The 9,262-nt window shown below is 39.1% G+C and overlaps 1 protein-coding gene across 1 annotated transcript in view; it reads right to left on the bottom strand.

The window, feature by feature from the left end:
- The window catches only part of MCM10 (minichromosome maintenance 10 replication initiation factor), a 948,221-nt gene extending 942,307 nt beyond the window's left edge, over window positions 1-5,914 (bottom strand). Inside the window, exon 1 of the mRNA XM_044087964.1 lies at window positions 5,826-5,914. The gene's annotated coding sequence lies outside the window, so the exon portion shown is untranslated. The remainder of the gene's footprint in view (window positions 1-5,825) is intronic.
- Between the last annotated feature and the right edge of the window lie 3,348 nt (window positions 5,915-9,262).

Genomic DNA, 9,262 nt, shown 5'->3' with positions numbered 1-9,262 from the left:
AAAAAAGTAGTTTGCCTAACCCTAACTGGATAGTTGCAAGCATCACATTACAAAAGGGTACTCTGCTTCACCTTGCTTTTGCTTGATTTTCAGCTTCTCTTCCCACCTAAAAGGTAAGCTGTTCTCCATCCTAAAATAGTCGGTTGCCCACACTAAATGCCTAGTCATACTTGGTGACTTCAACTTGAACAGGTTTTGTCTTAATAAACTGAACTCTGGTGTTGGTTAGCTGACCAAGGGTTAATCCAGACAATCTTTAAGCCAAATAGACTAAACTTTCACTCAGGCAATCATTCATTGTTAAATCTCCTAATAACTAATATTCCATACAGTTTCCCCAAATCCCTATTCGTTCACCCACACAGAATAATCACAGCCCCATTACCTTCCAAATAATCCTGGAGTCTTAGCTACTCATCAAAATTTAGTTTAGGGCCAAATCTTTCATGCATCTCAAAAACATCCATCACAAGCTTAGACTGAAGTGCTAGCCTATCCTGTCAAGAATCTAATCAAACTGCTTATACTATTAATCCTCACTCTTCTGTACCTCTATAACAGCTTTTTCTCATTATCATCCCATTTTCACAAAGATAAAATTAAAAGCTCTAATAAAATTCAAAAAAGAAGCACCGCCCCACTAGACACATTCTCAAAAGCCACCACAGATCCTGTGCAACCAAGCCAATATATCAGATGATATAAAGCCATCCACATTTAATATCCAAACCATCCTTCTCAACGAACCAAATAAATAAAGAATCAAGTTATCCAACTCATAGGTAGATCCAAAAACTAACAACTTATAAGCCGCATTAATTCCCCCACACAAACACACCATCATTGCTGAAGACTTTTTCAAAGAATGTAATCAACTTCCCTCCCCTCGGCCCATTGCAAAATACACAACTCAAATTCTTCTTCAGGATAATAACAGACAAACAAATGCAAGCTCTCCTCAAGAGACATTCTAATGAAGCACCATCTACACAAGATGATCTGCACTCTGTGTATGAAGCCTATTGTGAGTTTATCATCTTTCCACTTAAACATACAATGTGTTAGAATTCCTTCCCCATTATCTGGAAAACTGTAGTCATAAACTAATAGCAGTATTCATGGATCTTCCAATTTCTTTCAGTTTTATTGACAGACGACTACTTCCACGTTTTCCTACTAGCTAGTGGATCATAATGCCACATAATGGTTATAAGGTTTCCATTCTAAACTGTGAATTCTCTGTAACAACAATCTATGTTACTAATACCAACCCCAATCAACTGTATATCTGAAGGATCAGACAAATTTTTACCCCCTTGTCTTCTTTCCGTATATTAATACCCAAATGACCACAGCTCCCCATTATACTAACTGTTGACATGGTAATTTATTAGTCAGGTTTATCACATTCAGTTACATATTAGCAAATCCCAAGAAAACATTTCAATAGTTGTATACTGCATGATCTCCAGGAATCTTGTCCTCATCTTCTCCAAATAAAAGTCAGCACCCTTATACTAGCTTTAGCACCTTCAGACTAGTTCATCCTTGACCAAATTCAGAAGCTTACTGAAACTACAGATGTTCTCGGATCACTACTGCAGTAGCCTAGGATTAGCCCACCTCCAGAAATCTTTTAGGGCACTCCGCAAACTGTAGGTGCCACCTGCACCAGGACATAGTAAATGTGGTTAATGTGATGTTAAATATAAATGCTTTAAGCACAATAAAGTCACACAGATCACTGAACCTCAGAAGTGTCTCAGCCTTCAGCAGTTTCTTACAGTATTCCAAGATCAAAGATATACTTCCTTATCTATAAATAAACTGTATTCCTATTCCACCTTCACTTTATTAGTTATTATTCAAACAGCTGTGCTGTCTTCTAACCTGTAAACCTAAGTATGACACTTCTGAACTACTTTTTGTTTCATTTCTTAAATGTTCATCAAAATAACTTGAAGTGTGTGCCTATAAACTTTCATGTTTTGCAACAGTTAATTCTTTTATATCAAAGTATACTTAAATGTTTCTTGCATTTGATGTTATCTATATTTTGCACATACTTCCATCTCTCCCAGGCTGAATATGAAGTAGCTCCATACTGATCAGTGATCTACCTGGTCATGAAATCTAAATAATCAAACTATGTAACCTGTATTACTCCACAAACCTTCATCACCCATAAAAAGGACATCACCTTCCAGATTATCTATTTCAGGTGGCTGTCCAATCATTAACCCAACCTCCTGCAAGGTGATGATGAGAACTGTAGCAGTCTCCATATTTATTGAAACACACACTGTCTGGGCTGACTCCATGCCCAAGAAAAAGTGAAGCAAAAATGTCCCCAATGTTGGACAGGGGTGTATTACTCGAAGTAGAAATTAGATCATACAAGTAGCATCAAAAAGCAGAAATTCCACCAATTTGCTACATATTCAGAATTATTATAAACCTAAAAAAAAATCTCACATAGGAAAAAGTAACACTAAAGAATACTACACCCTTCATCCATGATGCTCAGGGAATTTATCTTGCATTCTAGTGACCTCCCCCCCCCCCCCCCCAGTCAGTAAGAATAGCTTCACTGGTATCATCTGAAAATAGGCCATACCTAATGTGACAAACACTATTGACAAAAATAAATGAGTAACTCAACAACATATATAAGCTGTTTCCCCCCCCTACTTAAGCATACTTTAAATTATGTGCAGCAATAATGGCTAAGGTGTATACCAGAATTCTCATAACGTTTCAAATTATACAATTACTCGAAGCATTTCTCTCAGAATCTCCACTGTAAAGAAGGTCTAACCAACTAGACATAAGTGCATATAGGTTCATAGGTAGGTACTAGGCTACTGGCCCTAGAGCCTACATAAGCCTAGCCAAAAAGGTACTCTGGTTTCGCCACCCAAGAAAATTATTTTCCTGTGCCCCTGTTGAGCAGAGCCATATTGCTGATCCCTGGGGTGAATTTCCTACTTCCCGTCCAATCATCAAGATTTTTCTTGAAGAGTGCTAACGAGGAGCTTTGTTTGATACAGATAGGTAGTTTGTTCCAGAGTATGGGAAGTCTCTGGGACAGGAATCTATCCCTCCAGCATGTTCTGCTTATTGTGGTGACAAGACTTGGGTCCCAAGAGCGTGTAGCTCGGAGGGATTGGGATTTCTTTAAGTGGAGCATGTCCAACAGCTCTGGGTTTGGCATAGCTTTGTATGTTAGGCAGAGATCGCCTCTGAGTAGGTGATATGCTACGGAGTAAAGCTGGAGTTTTTTGAGACGGTCTGCGTAGGGCATCTGTTTGAGCCCTGTAATCCTCTTTGTGAGGTATTTCTTTGGCCTTTCCAGTTGTTGTAGATGTCTTGTCAGGTACATACCAAAAGGGACGTTGTACTCTATAATGGGTCTAATAAGCGACAAGTAGAGGGGAGCAATGACCTCTTTTTTTCCTGGATGAGAAACCTTTTGTGATGAGGTGTACCATGTAGAAGGATTTCCTGACTACTGTGGCGATGTGATTATCAAAGGAGAGACTACTGTCCACCTGTGTCCCAAGGTCTGTTATCACACTTTTGGTGTTAAGTAGACTACCACCTATGTGGTAGCTCATGGGTACAGAGTTTTTACCAAAGGGGATGACAATGCACTTTTTGGTATTGAGCTTGAGGCCATGGCTTTGACACTAGGCGTCTGTCTCAGTGAGGCCTTTTTGTAGGATGTCCACATTGTTAGGAGTTTCGATTATGGCTCCTAGTTTGCAGTCATCTGCGAACTTCGTTAGCCAAAGACCTTCTTTGTTAGCCTGTGCTTCAGAAAAGCGGATACCAAATAGGAGAGAACCCAGGACTGAACCCTGTGGTACTCCACTTGTCACTGGTCTGAAGTCAGATTTGGAGTCTGCTACTTTCACAGTGTGGGTTCTGTCAGTGAGCCAGTTGGCAACCCATCTTGTGACATACGGATTTATACCTAGTTTAATGAGTTTATCTATAATTCCAGAGTGGGGGATGGTGTCAAAAGCCTTGGCGAGATCTCGATAGGCTTTGTGAACCACCTTACCCTCGTCTACGGCTTTGGTGACTACTTCAAAGAAGTCTATCAGGTTTTGGAGACATGATCTGCCTTTTACAAACCAGAAATGGGTGGGGTCCAGAGTTTGGAGATTACCAATGTTTTTGTTTATAAGTTCCATACTCTGGAACAAGCTACCCATCTATGTCAAGCAAAGTTCTTCATTGGCACTCTTCAAGAAAAATCTTGATGAGTGGATAGGAAATACACCCCGGAGATCACTTCTGTGTCTCTGCTCGACAGTGGCACAGGAAAATAACTTTCGTGGGCGGCGTAAGCTATGGGACCTTGCTGGCTAGGCTTACGTAGGCCCTTGGGCCGATAGCCTAGTACCTATGAACCTATACATTGCATGGCCTCGCAGACCAGGCTCAGTAGGCTAACTGAGCGGTAGTTCCCAAGGTCCATGGTGACTCCCCCTTTGTGGAGTGGGATAACCGCCACTGTGCACCATTCAGTGGGTACAAAGCCTGAGGTGAACCTATGATTGAACATGGTGCTTAGGTGGGGTGCCAGTTCATTCTGTAGCTTGTGTAGAACGCAGCCTGGGATGTTGTCAGGTACCATGGATGCTGTGTTCTTGGCTAAGGAGACTGTGGTTTTTACCTGTGCAGCCGTGATTACAGGAACTTTGCATTCTTCTAGTATAGACATGGGCCCTTTAGGGGGGTGAGAAGGGGGTAAAGTTAGCACTGAACCTATCTGCCAGGATGTTGGCAATATCAGTTGGTTCTGTATATTTAGTGCTATTGTGCTGTAACTCAGAGCAAATCTGAGTGTTGCCATTTAGTTTCTAGACATAGCTATAGAATGTTTTGTGGTTGCCTTTAGAATCAGTGGCGATTTTGTTTTTATAACTAGCTTTGGAGGATTTTATGAGGGATCTCAGCTTCTTACTGAGGCCGAACAGGGAGTTCCTCCAATCATGGGATTTTTTTTTTTTTTTTTGCAACAAGTTTCTTTCTTCTGTTGTAGAGTTTGTTTATGGCAGGGGACCACCAGAGTGGCTTCCTTTTTTTTATATGTATATACATCGGGGTCAAGGATAGCCCAGAGTGGTGTGTGTCACTTTTATATTCCTACCTTAACTAACTAAAAGATGTTTACTACTTCATTGCATGACAAGGCAAGGTCTACTGTGCACATCTGCTGAACTGCATATAAAGCTTAGTGAACGAACTTACAGTGCCTTGCTGCCAGTTCAGAGCTAAGTGTAATACTGCACTTGAACTAAGTTTAGCGAATATTTTTTGCTTTTTATTTCACTTTTACTCAGTCTCAGGGAGGGGGTACAGACCGTGTTATTTGCTTTCTTGTAAACTACCCTGCTAAAATGCACTCCAAACGAATCAGAATACTTGCCAGTAGTCCCGGATTTTTAAAACTCTCCTTATGTCTCACAATTTCAACACTAAACAATTATGACTGCAGTCAAATTCCTGGAATTTAACAAATTACGCCTCTAAATCTACATATTTCCTGTGCTCTTCAGACAACGCGTAGTGACATATATTAATCGTGCTGAATAACTCACTATTACATTGTGTCCCAGCGTTGGAGGATTTACCCATAATACTTCCAATATAAATAGGTACTGTGACAACAAAGGGCCAAATAGACAGTACAGGATATGAAGCAAGACAATCAGGACAAAGGATCATGACAGATATACATATACATGTATATATTTTGTACAAAGACGATAACAACGTATCTTCACTGATTATTAAACTATAAACAAACTCACCCTCCCCAGTAGGTGCCGGCTTAGAAAACACTGAAAACTACCGCCAAACTCAGGACCCGGCGTTACGGAATACTGACGTCACTATGGCTACTATTCAGAGCCGCCAATCCCCCTCAAAAATATGTAATACTATGCTTATAAATGCGACGGGAAGAGTTACACATATTTTACATATAAAATGCAACATATGTGCATGTTTCAAGTACAATATACGTTCCTAGTATTTCCGTTACCAATTGCGAGAACAGCTGTTAACTTCATGTTTGTCATAAGAATTCAGAAAACGCTGTATGCGTAAAATAAGTGTTTACTAAACAGTGAAATGTATTATTTACTTATATAGAGTTGCGAAGTTTTTATTTTTTAGTACATTTTAAACAAATGTGAGGGTGTTACCAAGATATATCATACTTTTAATTTTGCTAAGGATTGGCTTCAAGATAAATGCTCATCAAACCGCTCAACTGTCCAGGTTTTTACCATTTTTGGTCTATTCCTCGTAAAAGTTACGGTTTTCTGGTAAAGTTCTTTAAACCCCATTGCACTTAAAAGTTGGCAATTGGGAAGGCACCCAGCTCTTAATCAACTGTTTTATTCATGAGATGGGATGCGGTGGACGGAGTTTGCTACTACGTATTCGGGGTGGTGCGTCTTTGAGAAGTGACATATATCAGAGTTTCAGACGTCACATCTTTCAGAGCGTGTGTACTATCGCAAACTATTTTGTATCCTTAATTTCTAGCAATATTCCAAGTTTACAAGGGTAGTATTTAAAATGTGCCCCTCAATTATTTTTTTTGTTTTGTTTTGTCCAGATTTCTAGTGCTTAGTGGTATGAGCGCTAGGGTTGCCACCTTTTCAAATGCCCAAAGTGGGACATTTTTGGTTTTTGCAGGGCAAAACATACCCACGGCCAGTACAAAGGACATAACTTCAGTTTTTTTGCCTAAATAATAGCTTATTCCTGTAGCATTGCAGTTACTTATTCAGTTTCTTATAACATTTAGGTGTTTCAGATACAAAATAACTGTTTTATGCAACTGTTACATAAAACATAGGAAATGTGTTTGTCCTAAAATCTCAGGACATTTGCCATATTTTCAATTTTTTTGCAGGACACAACTGCCCAAAGTGGGGCAGGTGGTAACCCTATATGAGCCACGTTTGAACATAACCTCTCAATCATTCATCTCCAAAATGAGGTACACTGCTTCCCATAAAGAGAACAAATGGGCAAGATATGGAACACTTAATAACAGCTCAATAACAACTTCAGCTAGGAAGCTCATAGGATGGTAAATATTTATTTTATTTACTTAATATGATTCAGTTCTATTTACCATGGATTTCAGTGGTAACACTGAAAGTGTGACAGACCCTTTCAATGAGGACCATGAACTATTTAAGTCCCCATATAAGGAACATTGTTCGTAATTAGGTTCACTTGAGATGGTATGCCTTTGAAGAATTTTGTTTCCATTGGTCCCCTGTATATTAAGATGATTTAAGTGTATAGGCAGAGTTTTTGAACAGAAAGCCAAGTAAATGAAAGCCAAAAAGTTTCTTGTCCTAAACATGTCTCGATGTGTCTCATTTTTCGGAGGGCATAGAGATTTTGCTGAAAGAAGTGGATAAAATGTTGCCTTAAAAGAAATTATCATTGTCTTGCACTGTTACTGAGAAACATTTGGTTTTTGCATGGGTTCCAGGTCCCTAATGGTCATACCTTGGAACTTTCAAAACTAGGGCTTTTTAGACATACCTCTAGATTTCAGTAATTTTGGACACATCCTAAACAAATATGGAGACAAAGATCAGAAGCAGGGAAAGTTTCTAAATCGTTATAATTATCTTACAAAAAAAGTAACAGAACAGCAGGTTTTGCTACAACATAATTGTTCAGAACAATATAGCAATAACCCACAGCTGGGTGTGTGTAATGCTGGATTTACCCATGGTTGGCATGGTTTGGTCATGAGGGCAAAGTGTTAGTTCTGTGTTGTGTTTGTGTTGTTGTTATTTAGGTTTCTGTTTGTTTTATTGTGTATCCTTCCACCTTTTCTGATATAAAACAGTCCTATACTTTTAGTACATGTTTATTGTTTATTTTAAACTTTCTCAGAAGTGGAAGAATACAAAATAAAACAAACAGAAACCTAAATAATTTTTTTTTATGGTCACTCAGGCTTTGCCCTTAAAAGTACTGGACTGAACAGTGCTATGATGCAACTTTTGGTAGGAGCTTAAGGGGTAATTGCTGTGGTTGGATTCGGTTAACATTGTATTGAAGCAGGAAATTTTTATGGCATATTTCCATTTTGAGGTGCTTCTTTGGGACTGGATTCCCAAGAGGTTAATGACCATTTATGCTAATCCATCCATCTATCTACAAACTCCTTTTTTTCCATTTTTGCACATGGTTTCTGGGTGTCACTTCTACAGTGATAATCTTCTATAGCCAAGGTTTACATCGCAGGGTGGCTATATCAGCCCTGGTAGTTCATTCACACCACAAACTCGTATGCACACTAACTCCTTGCAGCTTACTTTTATGGTACCATTTTGTGTCATCTAGAGCCATGGTTTACATTGCCAGGTGGCTATTCCTGACGTGGTAACTCATTCACACCACAAACTTGCAAGCTCATTAACAGGTTGCAGCTTTCTGTTAAGGAACCATTTTGTGCAAAGTATTTTCTTTTATGTTGCAATGGGCTGTCCGCTTTAAACTGTTGCACATGGGGAAGGTGTTCATAAGCTAATGTGTCAGTGGCGATGTTGAAGTCAGGGAAATATTTGATTTTTTTTGGTAGTTATTTAATTTTTCTTGTAAAAACATTGCGCCTAACTTCGTAACTTACGAATACATTTACCATGCACAAGATTGTTGCATATGCTGACAGGAAAGAGTGGCTGCTCAATGATACTTTACCTTTTCCTATTGGTATATGCTCAATTTACAATGGGCATGCTGGTTTGGCTTACTAATCAGCATGCCTATTTTCAAATATTAATGGCCAGCCATTGTATAATAAATCATATTCCACATGAATGTACGGCATTACTTACTGACTGGCTGCAATGAGTGATCTACCACAAAATCAAAATTTTTATGAGGGACAGGGCAAAAATATGAGGTAAAATCAGGGACATTATGCACAATCATGAGCAGGTGAGAGGTATGCTTTTAGGTACCTTTCAGGTCTCCATGCATACCTCTCAACCTCTTAGTGCAAGAAATCTGGACAAAGCCTAAAATAATGAGGGGGGGGCAGAAGTCCAAAACTAGGGACAGATTTTAAATACTGCTCCTGTAAACTTAGAAGGTTGCTAGAATAACAGGATTTGTGCTAGCATGCATTCTCTGAAAGATTTGAAGCCTGAAACTCAAATGTCTGTTATTATTTAGTGACTTTAAATTTCAGTGATTTTGTCAG

This window comes from Protopterus annectens, chromosome 11.part0, assembly GCF_019279795.1.
Source record: "Protopterus annectens isolate FY-2018-M chromosome 11.part0, PAN1.0, whole genome shotgun sequence".
Taxonomy (NCBI): Eukaryota; Metazoa; Chordata; order Ceratodontiformes; family Protopteridae; genus Protopterus; species Protopterus annectens.
Note: the sequence above shows the minus strand (reverse complement) of the source record. Positions and strands in the feature narration are given on the sequence as shown.